This window comes from Phalaenopsis equestris, unplaced genomic scaffold (assembly GCF_001263595.1).
Source record: "Phalaenopsis equestris unplaced genomic scaffold, ASM126359v1 Scaffold198388, whole genome shotgun sequence".
Taxonomy (NCBI): domain Eukaryota; kingdom Viridiplantae; phylum Streptophyta; class Magnoliopsida; order Asparagales; family Orchidaceae; genus Phalaenopsis; species Phalaenopsis equestris.
The window spans coordinates 74,187-89,638 of record NW_018218309.1 but is presented as its reverse complement, the minus strand read 5'-3'; positions in this window follow the sequence as shown (position 1 = coordinate 89,638).

The window sequence follows — 15,452 nt, the reverse complement described above, 5'->3', positions numbered from 1 at the left end:
TCCTTTTTACTTTCTTTTTGCTTTAAGCCCTAAAAATCAACAACCTGCAAGAAAACATCAAAATACCTTCCATTAAAGTGCAATATCACCAAAAACAGGTATAAAATATGTGTTCTAAAAATGCATATATTTTCAGTGTATCATGTTTGATCCTGCCAATTTATTTAATTAGGGCTTACATCCATGTGAAACGATCACACATAAAGCCAGGAGGATGTGAGGGTTTAAGTTGTGACAGACGACAACCTCAGAATCTTAAGACCAGTTAGGGCTTATATTGTATAGTAGAGCTATACAAAGGTCTTAAGATGAGGAGAGGATTTATGTTGCATAAGCAGACAACCTCCAAATCCTATGGCTTGGTTATTTTAATTCTAAGGGAGGGAATTGGTTTAGCTAGGTAAGACATGTTTTGTTGTTGAAGATGGTCGTGCTGCCCACCATGCTAGCTCTAAGCTCCTTGCCGTGGTGAGTTTAAGTTTTCTAGAGTTTCAAGTTATGATGTCAAATTAGATGACCCTATGGTTGTATTTCTTTACATATTATTGGGCATGTTAAAGTTGATTTCAATGACATCGGTTAGAATCCTATGATTCCCTCATTTTGGCACCGCTATTTTCTATTAGATTCACTTAGTCTAAATGAATTTACTAAACTCAACTTAATGAGTTCTACAATTTCATTTAAACTGTGGGAAGCCTCGTTAGCAACTGTAGGTTACCTCCTTTAAGGGATTCCCGCCCGATCATCCAATAGACTCCAATAGACACGTCTTAATTTAGTTGTTGTTGTTGTTTTGTGATGTTTGTGATTAAATTTTGAGTTGTCTTATATTTTGAATGTTGTGGAAGTGATTTTTGTCTTGGTTGACTTTAATTTTGTTTTTAGGTTTTTGTTTTATGGCTATCTTAACAGTTTTTATTTTCATGCAAGGTGACATTTTTTGTTTAGCATGCAAGTTTTGTAAGCATAAAAATTACAATATGAAAGTACAAGAAAGGCAGTGTTGTAAACTATAAAAATCGTACTTGGTGAGTCTTCTCGTTCCACCACCTGAAACTCAAAATGCATGTGAGAGCACTTTATATAAAGGTGAAAAGTAAGGTTTTAGAGATCTACCCAGCTCTAGGTCATATCTTGGTAGGTCCTTATAAATTTGATTAAGGATAATTTTTATTAAGCAAAACATATTAAGTTTATTAGACCTCTGAGGTATCCAACAGATTTGGAGAAAAAGCAGGTCCATGCTTCCCTCTCATTGCCGGATGAAAAGTCTCGAGCTCATTTAAACTTATTATGTTGCTTAATAACTCATCTTGTAAGCACCTTTAATGCTCAGCGAACATTGATGTTTCAATTATCCCTATGAGTAGGGTAATTATCACTTATAATTTAATTCAAGAATTATGTAGGTGAAGACCTTTTAAAGGGGCAAGTTAATGTTGTCAAGACACTTAGCCAACTTTTTAATTTAGGATTGTAGTGTTTTAAAGATGTTCAATTTTTAATTACGTTCACTTTTCTAATCCTCATTTAATCAAATTTGATTTAGCCTAGGTTACTACTAAGCCCTTTAGACTTTTGATAGATGTCTTAGTTATATTTTGAAAAGAGATTGAATTTTAAGTTATAATGATTTATTTTTTAATGTCATTTTAACATCAAATAGGGGTGTTAAATTAATGAGCTATCAACACCCAAAATCATACCCCTATGTATAGGATCATTTAATTGACTAGACTTCTAAATTTTAATTATTTAAGGAAATTACAAATTTATCCTTTAATTGAAAGAAGCGAGATTGCTTTCTACCAATTAATATATTGTGTTTAAATCATCCAAATATGTCAATTGGGATCAAAGGTTACCCATTTCCCTTTCTTGAATCAAGCCTAAATGTTAATTAAGGCTAAATTTCCAAAACAGGCTAAATTTCCAAAACCCAAAACTACACTTTTGCCCCTAAAGCTCTAATACTTCATAATTCATCAAATTCAATTCAAATGACTTTAAAATTTTTATCCCACCTTACTCATGGGTCAATTAAGACTTCAAAGGAGAAAATGTGATTTTTCAAAATTTAATTTAATTCACATATTTATCTTTATGCAAAAATAGGATATTTCAAAGAAAAATCCATAACTTGACCAAGCCAAAGCCTAATCCCTTGAAATTTTTACTTGAGGTATACATAGACTAAAGAACTATTGGGACCAAATTTAATGATTTATTGAGTTTTATTTTAATTTTAAGAATTATTGTAATTTTTGGAGCATTTATTAACTATAAAATATTTTAATCATGGAAAATTAATGTTTATATTTTTATTAAATCTTTCTAAGGTCAAGGAAAATAAAGAAATAAATTTCACGTTTTTTTTATTTTTCTTTGAATTGTGAGAATTATTTTAGTGAAAATCCGTTTTTAGCCTTTTAAATTTATTTTTAAGCTTCAAAATTCAATATCTTCACTTAAAAAATTAGAAAAAATATTCCAATCATTTTTAAGTGCTTAGAAAATAATTTATAACTTTTTCATGAATTTTATTATTTTTGTGTGATTTTTATCATTTTTTAATTATTTAAATTATTAAAAATTGGCTAAAAATGAAGTTTTTATTTTAATTACCATTTTATTTTTAAAAAATTCCTCTGATCACAAAGAACTCCAAAAACCAATTTTTACAATTTATTTAGCTATATTTTAATTAATAAAAATCATTTTATTGTTAAAAAAGACACTTAACATAGAAAAGCAATTTGAGTTATCAAATGAGCTCCAAATATTTTGAAATTGTTATAGGGAGTTCTCTGAACTTCAAATTCTAGTGGAGAGTTAAAATCAAGTCATTTGGAATTTTATGTTTCCCAAATATAATTTTTTTTTGTGTTTTAGAGTTTGTAAAAAATAAGAGCATTTTTATTGAATTGGCTCATGAAACATTTTTCAAAGGGTTCTGTGGTCATGACAAACCTTCAAAAATTTTCTTGGAATTTTCTAAGAAAGCTGCTAATTATTATGATTAATTTATGAAAATAATTGTCATAAACTTGAAAAATATGAATCTTTGTCTAGAGATCTTCTCTAGCTTTAAAAAAATCAGATAATGTTCCCTAAGATAGAGGCAAAAACATGCCAAAATTTCAAGTCATGGTGAAATGTCTACATGCATGGAGAATCAAAAGACTCAAAATATTATTTAATTAATTAAAAAATAAAATATCAAATGAACTTCAAATCATTTTCACATTGTTCTCCTTTGTTCACTTAGCACCAGGGTATTTTTGTTTTATTTTTATGATTTTTCTACACCAAGATATGAATTGATGAAGTTAGGGCTACTTATTTAAATCAAAAAACTCCTATTTTTCTATTTAAGTGTTGCGGCACCAGCGAATCTTTGTCTGCTTCGAGCTTTACATGCCCCGCGCTCCCGTTCGATGTCGCCGTCCATGGCAACTGCCACGCATCCCGTCTTTTTATTTCGTTTCTCCATCTGACGCAATTAGAGCTATATGTACAATACACACGTGACCTAAAGATGCGTGGTCATCATCCCTGATGCCCTAGCCCGAGAACTGTCCACTTTCAAAGCTTAAGATCTCGCTCGTTTCTTAGTCAAATTAAGTGTGATTTATTTTTAAATGCTCGACTAAACCTGTAGAACATATTCACACGATTAAGATGTCATGGAATCGACTCTAATCAAATGGAGAATGAAAATATGCTCGGAAAGAGGGGAAGCTCAATACCTTTGCTCTGAGAATGGAGCTTCAATCAGAGGTGCTTGACACATTCATGGAGGTCCAAGGGTAGATGTCCAAAGAGGCTAAGGATTGAGCCTTTGGTCGTGGTGAAAGGTCTAGACCCAAATTTGATTAAGACCAAATTTGGGTGTTGATCAAAGTTTAGTGTGGAGGCTCTATGGGAGGGGGATTTGATGAGGTTTTATCTTCTTTCACCATGGTGAAGGTGTGGGTGAGTTTAATTTGATTCTAGTGGAGTGTAGAGGTGTGGAGAGCTCTGTCCTGTCTCCGGCAAGGTTTTGAGCTCAAAAATTGAACTCTGGCAAGGAAATTTAGGGCAATGTAGTTGTTGGGTTGCACTAAGGAAGTCTCAAATAGGCTCTAGGAGCAATTTGGAGGCGTCTCTTTGAGAAAATTTCAGCACCTCCTCTTATGGCCATGGAGGTGAGGTTTTATAAAATTGGCTTGGGGTGGCTTCCATGGCCAATTGGGTGGTAAAAAAGTATGCTTAGGCGGAGGGCAGAGAAGCTCTAAATTTATTATGAGATGAGGTGGCCTATAGGTTTGAATTGGGTTTGATTCCATGGGGGTGGCTCTTGGTTTGCCCATTTTCTGGCGACTAGGCTAGCCGAAAAGGACAAAGGAGCTCCATCAAATCCCCCTTGGCTAGCTCCTTGCTGAGTGTAAAGCTTGGAATTGTTGAGAAAGGGTGAAGCTCAATTATCACTTACCCCCAGGGGTTAGTCATAATGGTGAGGATATTTGGCTTAAGACCCAAAAATGGGCATAAATCCCTTAATTTGGGGATCCATTGGTCCATAGCTTAGTTTGGTGGGCTCAGTGTTGTTTAGCTTGGTCCAAAGGGAAAGCTTAGTTGCTATGGTGGTCTTTGGTTGGCCAATTTGGTTTGATTAGTTCAATTTTTGTTGAAGGGGTCCATGTAGGTCAAAATGGCTAAAGGTTGGGTTTGGGTTTGCCTAGCCATGATTTTGAGCCCAAATAATTGACCAACATTGTATAGATGATTGTAATGAAGATTTTTGGCGAAGGATTGAAATGATTTTGAGTTCAATTGGATGCTCAGTTTGAAGGATTTTGAGATTTTGGTCAATTTGGGCATGTTGGGATAGACTTGGGTCTAGATTCGGCTACGCTTGGGCTAAGTCCAAATTGATTGTTGAGAATGGTCAACAGGAATGTCATAAAGCCTTTTCAACATAAATTGGGTGCCAATTTTTTGGTTAGGGCAATCAATTTAGTGAAATTTGGAGATAGCCAATTTGGGGTAAAATTGGGGATTTTGGATTTGGGTTGAAATTAAATGAAATTGCATACTCACCAAGGCCAATTTAAGGTCAAGTTTGATGTTTAGGATTGTTATGAAGAATTTTCAACATAAATTATGGCAAATTGATTAGGTTATATGTTCAATTTGGTGAGATTAAGTCATATGACCAAAATTAGGGGTTTGATTTATATCAAAATTGGGTTCAAAGCATGAGTCAATTGAGCTTGGATTTGATTTAACCTGATATTATGGAAGTTTGATTTGAGTTTAGGATTGAATATGGAGGAAATTGGGGCAAAATTGATGTACATTTGAGGTGAATTTAGGGAAATTGGGCCTTTAAAAGCAATTTGGGGGTTTTGGTCAAAATGGTCAAATTAGGTCTTGTGGTAGTTGAGAAAAATGAAATTGGGAATATTTGGAAGGTTTTGGGAATTTTTGTGATTTTTTGCGATTTTTGAAATTTTAGGCTAAGGAGGGGCATTTTGGTAACTTGGAATTTTTTTGGTGATTTTGGGTAATTTGGATGTTTTCAAAAGGTTTGAAATGATTTTTGAACAAATTTGAGTATTTTGGGTAAATTTGGGAATTTTGGCCAAAAAAAGGGTTTCAAGGGTACTTAGTAATTTAGGGGACTTTAATGGAAAAAGCTCAAGTTGAGTTTTTTTGGAAGAATTGGGGAGCTAACCATCATAAATGAGCTATGGACCAATGGAAACCTCATTTGTATCCTCTATGTATTGGTCTTAGCTAAACTCCAACATAGGGCTAGTAGGTTTAGGGGACCATCTACATGAGTGTCCCAAAGGATCAAGGGATCAAAGTCAAGGAATTTTGGGTTTAGGGAATTGAGTGATTGTGAGTGAGGTGATTGTAGTGAGTGTCTTAGCTCAAGACCAGCACATAGAGTCAACTCTAAGGGCAAGCAGTCCTATGGGAACTCACCTTGAGCTCCCCCATATTGACCCCACCTACTAAGTGCTAGAGGTTAAGACCAATATGTAGAGCTTCAAGTTGAGTAAAGAGGAGTTTAGAATTTCTAATGTTGAGGGTTCCTTTTCTAGTTTTCTAGGAATAGACAATAGGAAAGACATATGGCCAGACACTAGGTGACTAAAGAGGAAAACTAGACCTCAATCAAAAGTGAGGTCAACAGGTTTCCACCCAAGTGGTGTGATTCCAACTAAAATTAGGATGGTTCTTCTAACCTGGGTTGTAAAAGTTGGAATATGAGTTGTTTATGGTATTTAAAGTTTCATATGATAAGTTGAATCAATCATATCCCCTAATGAACATTCCTCACTTACTGGAGTAAATTGAGGCTAGTTCATTCCAAATTGGTCCAACTTCCTTGATATTGAAGCAACCTGAGATCCAAGAATTGCAATCGCATCTGTATCATGAACACTGGCTACATTTTTAGGATTTACCCATGTAGAGGTCCATTAAAATTCATTTGTAGCCATTTCTTTAATTAATGCATATGTTTTATTAAATGGTTTTGACATTAATGATCTACCAGGGGTAGCGTCAATTACAAACCTATTGGATTTTACTAACTCATTGTAAAAAGTTTGAATGATTAACCAATCGGGTAGAGCATGGTGTGGACACTTTCTTAAGAGTTCCATAAATCTTTCTCAAGCTTCGAATATTGATTCCCCTTTATATTGACAAAATGAGATAATATCGTTTCTAAGTTTAGTAGTCATTGAAGGTGGAAAATACTTAGCTAAAAATTTCTAAGTTAACTCATCACAATTTTTAATAGAGCCAGGTGCTAATGAGTATAACCACATTTTAGCTTTATCCCTCAGTGAGAAAGGAAAAGTCCTTTGTCTAACAGTATGGTTTGACATGCCATTATAATGAAATGTAGCACAAAGTTCTAGAAAACTTGATATGTGTAAATAGGGATCTTCTAAAGGAGTTCCCCCAAACTGGTTGTTCTGCGCGAGTTGGATAATATCTGGATTTATTTCAAATGAGTCTGCTTCTATGACAGAGGTTTGTATACTTGAGTGAATTTCATCTATCGCGTGATTTATATAATCCCTCAAGGATTTATGATGATTTTCCAAGTTATTATTTTGAAAGTTTTTCATCTCCATTTCTAGTTCTTCAAGTCCTTTCTGTTTTTTGATTTTTTTACTTTTTCTAACACAGGATCATAAGGCATAAGTCGTGCAGATTGTTTATTTCGCATACGCAACACAACAAATAATACCTTAACAATTAAATAAATTAGACAAAAGATGTATTCAACACAATAAAACATTTTCACAAACATCTTATGTTTGACATAAACAGTTTTTTCATAACACTTTTTCATTACATAAACAGTTTTTTCATAACACTTTTTCATACAAAAAACACTTTTCACACAAAAATAGTTTTTACGACACTACAGTTTTCCAGCTCTAAGCCTAATTACTTCAACTAAAATTGTCTAGAAGTTATTACCAAAGCTTCCCTGGCAACAGCGCAAAAAACTTGATGCAACTTTTTTATATGCTTAATTTTATATATTTTATATAGTCACAATGATATAAACGCAAGTACACGTATCGCTGAAGTAATACAGGGCTATAATAAAGTTCCATTTATCGATCCCACAAGGAAGCAAGGTAAGTGGTCCTTATTCAAAGTTCTAGTCTACCACTATTAGACCTTAAATTAGAATGTTAATTAAAATGGTATTTTATCTAGCAACTACTTCTAAATGCAAATGTTAAATATAATGATAATTATTATTTCTTAATAAAAATGTTAATTCTAAAGATAAACCTTTCTGGATGAATTGGTTTGGAGAATTTAGAGATGTTAAAAACTACTATTCTTATGTATTGAATTGAATAATGTAAAGGTATTAGATGCATTAAATATTATATGTGTCAAATAGGAGCAATTTTAATTCTCTATCCTGATTTAGTGTTATAGAAAATCATTGGCTAATCTCAGGTTTAGTTCCTAAATTTGTGGTTAGGCTGAGAGGATATTGGCTCTCACTCTAGAGTTCCCACTTCCCTTCCCCTGATGGTTAACTCTCGCTTTAGTTTTTAAACACTAGAACCGAATTGGGGATTTTAGTCTGTCACCCTAAAATCTCCAATTTTACGCCCATCAATGAATATTTCCCTATTTATTTGCACTTAATTACATGAATTAAGTACTCCTTCATGGAATCAAATGTGGTTCCACTTTGTTGAGAATTACACCGCCCTCTCGGGTCTTAATGCAATTACAATAAATTTTAACACTACAATAGACATTTATTGTAATGTAAATGAAGTGAAAGTAAAAACCATCACATTGAAAATTAAAACATCTTCTAGCACACATCCCAAAATCCTAAACATGAATCCTGCTCATTGCAGCAAATCAGAACAAAATATAGTTCGATCAATATATATTTTCTCTTGGTCCACTATTTCCTAATAAAAAAGAAAGAGTAAGAAAACACATCACAAAGCACGAAGAAAACACAATGGAAAACTTCACTTCATCAAAGCAAATCCAAATCCACTAGATAAGTGGTAAGTGGTTACAAAATCATAAGCTAATGAAGAACACAATACTTAGCTTTTTCCCATTGAAAGAAAGATGAAAATCTCTCCCACAAAGTCTCTCGCTGATCCATGCAATGCCAGAATATTCCCTTACATATTCTCTCAAGTCCCCTCACTAATCTCTCCAAAAAGGTAGAAATCTATATTTCTACTCTTATTTTAAGATCTTTAAATATTCTCCTCATTTTTCCACTCATACACACCACACTCACACACATCCCCTTTTCTAACATAAAAGCACTTTATTATAGTGTAGGGACGAATTTCCCAAGAAATGCCTCAAGCAACCTTCCAAAAAGCATCCAAACACATTGAATCTTCTAGAAATTCCCCCAACATCACGTCCAAACCGTCTCGGGCACTGTCAGTGCTATTTTGGGAGCCATCGGTGCCATTTTAACATCATTTTCTGCTCTATGGCGCTTCCGGCGCCGGCTCTGGCATTGTCGGCGCTCACTTGCACAGCTCCACCATTTTGCTTTGTTTGACTCCGTTTTAGCTCCATTTCAGTTGCATTACGTTCCTAACAGAAAGTCCTACAAAATAAGTATAAAAATGAACTTTCTTTAAATTTTAATTTCATTCAAAAGTATTTAAGAAGTGTAAATGAGATTAAGTATAGAAAGATATATAAAAATGTGTCAAGACAAAAAAAAAATTTCTTGCTCGTTTCTGCTCCAAATTACACCATTTTTGCTTCTTTTTCTTCAATACTCTATTTCTTATCTCTGGAATAAAAAATATGCAAAATATTTTCCTTTAAAGTGTAATATCATTGAAAATCACCAAATGTAGGCATTAAAAGCATATGAAAAATTGAACCTTTTTTAGACGTATCAGTGAACTATTCTTAAATACCCCCAGTATAACCAAATTTCATCCTTTTTTCTTTCTTTTTGCTCCAAGTCCTAAAAATCAACAAACTATAATAAAACAAGAAAAATACCATTCATTAAAGTGCAATATCACCAAAAATGAGTATAAAATATGGGTTTAAAATTGCATATACTTTTGGTGTATCAGTGAACCCCTCAGGAAATTCAAACAACCAAGGAAATCCTAATTTCTGACCTTATTATCTTCCTGGATTTAATTCTAACCTTAACCCACAAGTTAAGGAAAATAAGTTGACAATGGAAGAAGTAATGTTGATCATGGGAAATCAAATACAGAATCAAGGGGCTGCTATTAGAAATATTGAAAATCAATCAGGACAAATTATTACTGCACTCAGTAACAGACCTTCTGGAATTCTTTCGAGTACTGTGGAAGTTAATCCAAAAAATTAAAATAAGGAGCAAATTAAAGCTACTCATTTACAAATTGGAAAAGAAGTTGAAACAAGGATCCAAAGAGAAACAAAAGTTGATGAAGAGAAGGAAGAAATAGAAAGTGAACAAAATAAAAATGAACAAACATAAGGTCCTTTAGAAAAACCATTACCTCCGTTTCCCCAAAGACTAGAGCAGAAGAATAAAGATAAACAATTTACAAAATTTTTAGAAATTCTTAAGATGTTAACGATAAACATTCCTTTTGTTTAAGCTTTGGAACAAATGCCAAGTTATGTAAAATTTTTGAAGGATATACTAAACAAGAAAAGGAAGTTTACAGATCATGAGACTGTTGCACTCAGTGAAGAGTGTAGTGCTATTATTTAGAAAAAGCTTCTTGAAAAATTAAAAGATCCTAGCAATTTTATTATACATTGTGCTATTGGTGAAAAGTTTTTTGGAAAAGCTTTATGTGATTTAGGAGTGAGTATCAATATTGTACCTCTATCGATCTTTAAACATTTAGATTTGAGAGATATTTCCTCTACTAATGTAATTCTTCAATTAGTTGATCGATCAGTAACTTATCCGAAAGGAGTTATAGAAGATGTATTAGTTAAAGTGGATAAATTTATTTTCCTGATAAATTTAAAGTGGATAAATTTATTTTCCTTATAGACTTTATAGTATTAGATATGGAGGAAGATAAAAAGATTCTTATTATTTTGGGGAAACTATTTTCATCTAAATTGGATTAATTGTGTTTTACAATTTCCATCAAAGATAGTCCAATAGTTGAATGAATTAATGAGAGTTAATGATCAAGAAGTAACTTTTTTTTTTTTTTTTTGTATCTGTTATATTAATTTAGCATCACATGGATAGAAAAAGACAATGAATGTTTCCAATGAATGTTTCAGAATGGAAGTAACTGATTATCTGAGTAATGAGCAATTTAAGAATGAGTTTGAAGACAAATTAAAGCAATGAGTTTTTTTTAGAACAAGGACGAGATAAAAGAAGAGGATTTGGATTATATTTAGGAAAAAATTGAAACTTTAGACTTGTTGGAAAATAATAATAAACACTTATTCCTTTAAGTCTTAAACCACCTGAACTTGAACTGAAGATATTACCTGCTCATTTAAAATTTGTATTTTTAGAAGAGTCATCTAGATTGCCTCTTATTGTATCTTCTGAATTAACTAAAATTCAAGAACAAAAATTAATAGAAATGTTGAAAAGATATAAAAAGGCTTTTGGATTATGGAATTTAATAGATATTAAAGGAATTAGTTAATCAATTTGTACGCACAAAATTTTATTAGATGAACAAAACAAACCTAAAGCTGATCCTCAGAGGAGATTAAACTCAATAATGAACGAAGTTGTTAAAAAACAAATTTTAAAATGGCTAGATGCTAGAATTATATATCCTTTTTCAGACATTGCTTGGGTAAGTCCAATTCACTGTGTTCCGAAGAAAGGAGGAGTGACTGTTGAAGAAAATGAGAAAAATGAATTAATTCAATAAGATAAGTTACTAGTTGGTGAATTTGTATTGACAATAGAAAATTAAATATGGCAAACGAGAAAAGAACACTTTCCTTCTTTCCCCTACCATTTCTAGACCAAATGTTGGATAGATTGGCTGGAAATAAATATTATTATTTTTTAGATGGATATAACGGTTATCAACAAATTCCAATTGCACTGGAGGATCAAGAGAAAACAACATTTACAAGCCCATATGAAACATTTGCTTTTCATAGAATACCTTTTGGACTATGAAATGCACCAGCAACATTTTAAAGATGTATGATGTCAATTTTTAGCAATTTTATTGAACATAGAATGACATATTTTATTGAACATAGAATGGAAGTGTTTATGGATGATTTTTTTTGTATTTGGAACTTCATTTGAATTATGTTTAAATAATTTGGAAAAAGTTTTGGAAGTATGTGAAGGAATCAACCTAGTACTAAACTGGGGAAAATGTCAATTTTTGGTTGCAGGAGGTATTGTACTTAAGCATATAATTTCTGAAAATGGTATGGAAGTAGATCCTGTAACAATTCAAGTTATTGAAAAATTACCACCTCCTACTAATGTTAAAGGGGTAAGAAGTTTTCTAGGACATGCTGGTTTCTATAGGCGTTACATAAGAAAATTTTTGAAAATAACTAATCCATTATGCCAACTTTTAGGAAAAGATACAAAATTTGGTTTTAACGAGGATTGCATAAAAATATTTGAATTATTAAAAAAAAATTAATCAATGCACCTATAATAGTTCCACCTAATTAAGAAAACTATTTAAAATAATGTGTGATGCTAATGATTATGCTATTGGGCTATTTTAGGGCAAAAACACAACAAAGTTTTTAAAGTAATATATTATGCTACAAAAACTCAAAAATGATGATCAAATTAACTACACTATTACTGAAAAAGAGTTTCTGTTATTGTTTATGCCTTTGATAAATTTAGACCTTACTTAATTGTAACTAAATGTATAGTGCATACAGATCATTCTGCTATTAAATACTTAATGCAAAAGAAGTATGCTAAACCAATATTAATTAGATGGATACTTCTATTTCAAGTGTTTGATTTTACCATAGTTGATAGGAAGGGAAATGATAATCAAATAGCTGATCATTTGTCTTGATTAGAAATACAAATATTAACTAATTTTTCAGATGAAATTTAAAAAAATTTCCCTGATGAACAATTATATAGTATTGATGAAATGAATGTATAGTGGTATGCTGATATAATAAATTATATTGTAAGTGATATCTTACCACCTGATATAAAAAATCCACAATTAAAGAAATTTATATATGATTAAAAATTCTATTTTTTGGATAACCCATATTTATATAAACAATGTAAAGATTTAATTATTAGAAGATTTGTGTCTTATGGGGAAACTCAACAGATAATTGAAAGATGTCATGATTCTAAATGTGGAGAACATTTTAGAACAAATAGAACTACATATATGATTTTACGAGCTGGATTTTATTGGCCTGCTCTTTTTAGAGATGTTAATGAATATATTAAAACATGCTATCGATGCAATGAGTATGAACTATTTCTAGAAGAAATGAAATGCCTCTAAATTACACATTAGAGGTTGAAATTTTTGAAGTGTGGGGATTAGATTTTATGGGACCATTTATGCCTTCATTTGAAATTTTATTTATATTACTTGTTGTTAATTATATTTCCAAATGGATTGAAGCTATTGATTTACCCACATTTGATGCTCTGAGTGTTTCTAAATTTTTAATTAAAAATATTTTTACAAGATATGAAATGCTAAGAGTAATTACTATTGATGCAGGATCTCATTTTAGGAATAAGAGAATAAAAAATTTGATTAAGAAATATGATATTATGCATAGATTCTTTACTGCTTATCATTCTCAGACGAGCGATCTAGCAGAGATATCAAATCTTGAAATTAAATGAATTTTAGAAAAAACTGTAAGTTCCTAAAAAGTAGATTGGTCTGCTAGATTAGATACTGCATTATAAGCATATAGAACTACTTATAAGTCTCTTATAGGAATGTCCCCATATAGACTTATTTTTGGAAAAACATGTCACTTACCAGTAGAATTGAAGGATAAAGTATTTTGGGCAACTAAGGAATTTAATTTTAATCTAAAAGATGCTGGTGAGAAAAGATTATTACAACTCAATGAACTTGAGGAGGTTAGAAATGAAGCATATGATAATGCAAAAATCTATAAGGAGAAAAAGAAAATATGGAATGATCGAAAGATTATTATAAAAAAGTTTGAACCTGTACAAGAAGTTCTATTATATAATACAAGATTAAGATTATTTCTAGGAAAACTGAAATTCAAATGGTTGGACCATTTAAAGTGATTAAAGCCTATCATTACGGAACTATTTTTATTATGAATCCTAAAATTAGAAAGATATTTAAAGTTAATGGGCATCGATTGAAACATTATTATGAAGGACACATACCACAATTTAAAGAAGTTTTAATGTTAAGTCAACCCAACTAAACAGATGGTACGTCGGGCTGACGACGTAAACCAAGCGCTTCATGGGAGGCAACCCATATGTATATATACAAATATATATCTATGTATTACTATTTTGTTTGATAAGTGTTTTATATATTAAGAGATAATAATCGTACATAATTATATATAATATAAATTAAGACAATTTTTTGTATTGGAGGAAAATTTGGAATCAAATTGAACAAAAAAAATGAAAAGTCAAGATTTTGGCCTCTGGCACTGACGACGCCTGCTAAACTGACCATGACATCGACAGTTCCATCGAGAGTGCCAACGACGTCGATAGCAATTTGATGGTTGAAGACAAATTTGGTGGTTGTTGGTGAGATTTTGCTCCGTAATAACTATCGAGAAATGTTTTTAAAGTCTTAATAATTGCCTTGGACTACTAGAAACTTCCTACTTTCGAATTCCATGGCTTCCAATTCCAGAAAAACTTCTAGGTATGGAGCTTTTAGTAGAAGAAAGTTTATCAGTTTTGACACATAAAGATTATATGACAAAATTATTATGAAGAAGAGATTAATCAATGAAAGAGGCTTTGTCAATCATGGATTGATTAATCCAAGTTCTCTGATTCATAAAATCATTGTACAAAGATGATGGGAAGCTCTGTGCTACATTATCGTTGCAGTTGTTGTACCAGTGGTGAAGGAATTCTATGCCAACTTACACGGAATTACCCAAGGAGTATTCTTCGTATGAGGTAGGGCTATACCATTTACTCCGAAGTGAATTAACAAGTTGTATATGATAGAAAACGTTTAAATCTCTCATTATACAAATTTTATCCCTACCAGAGATTTGATGCAAGATGTATATAATTTTCTAAAGGATAAAAGTGATATTTGGGAAATATGAGATGAGGGATATGTTAGTTTCTCTGCTTCATCACTTAATCCAATATAGAAACAGTGACATTTCTTCAATTCTTAAAAATTACTCCCTACCATGAAAATTAGTAGAGTCACCAAAGAAAGTGCTATTTTAAATTATTGCATTCAAATGGAAAACCCCATTGATATAGGATCTATCTCTTTTAAATTTATTATGGGTATTATTATGAATGAGCTAATTTATGGACTAAAGCATCCTTCTACAATATTCCTACTTTGCAGTCAATCTCAAGTTCCATATGAAAATTGGGGAAAAGTTTTATTACCTTGGTATCCCATGAATCCTACTGATGATAATTATGTTGGAAATGGGAATGAAGCATTAGATGTTGTTTTGGATCTTTTGTCACATGCTTCAACTCCATTGATGTCTCCAACAATTGGAAGTTTACTGCTTTAGAAAAGAGATTTAAGAAAATTAAAAGAGAACTTTAGAGTATTACGAATGCAATAGGAGATCTTAAGTACCTTTTCGATCACCTAGATTGGAGGATGAAAGAGAATTTTGATCATAGTGGAACATTTGAAGCAGGATTAGTACAGATGTTTAAGGAAAAAGGTTGGATCGAAGAAAATTTGACTGATCAATTCCCGTGCCGACCCTTC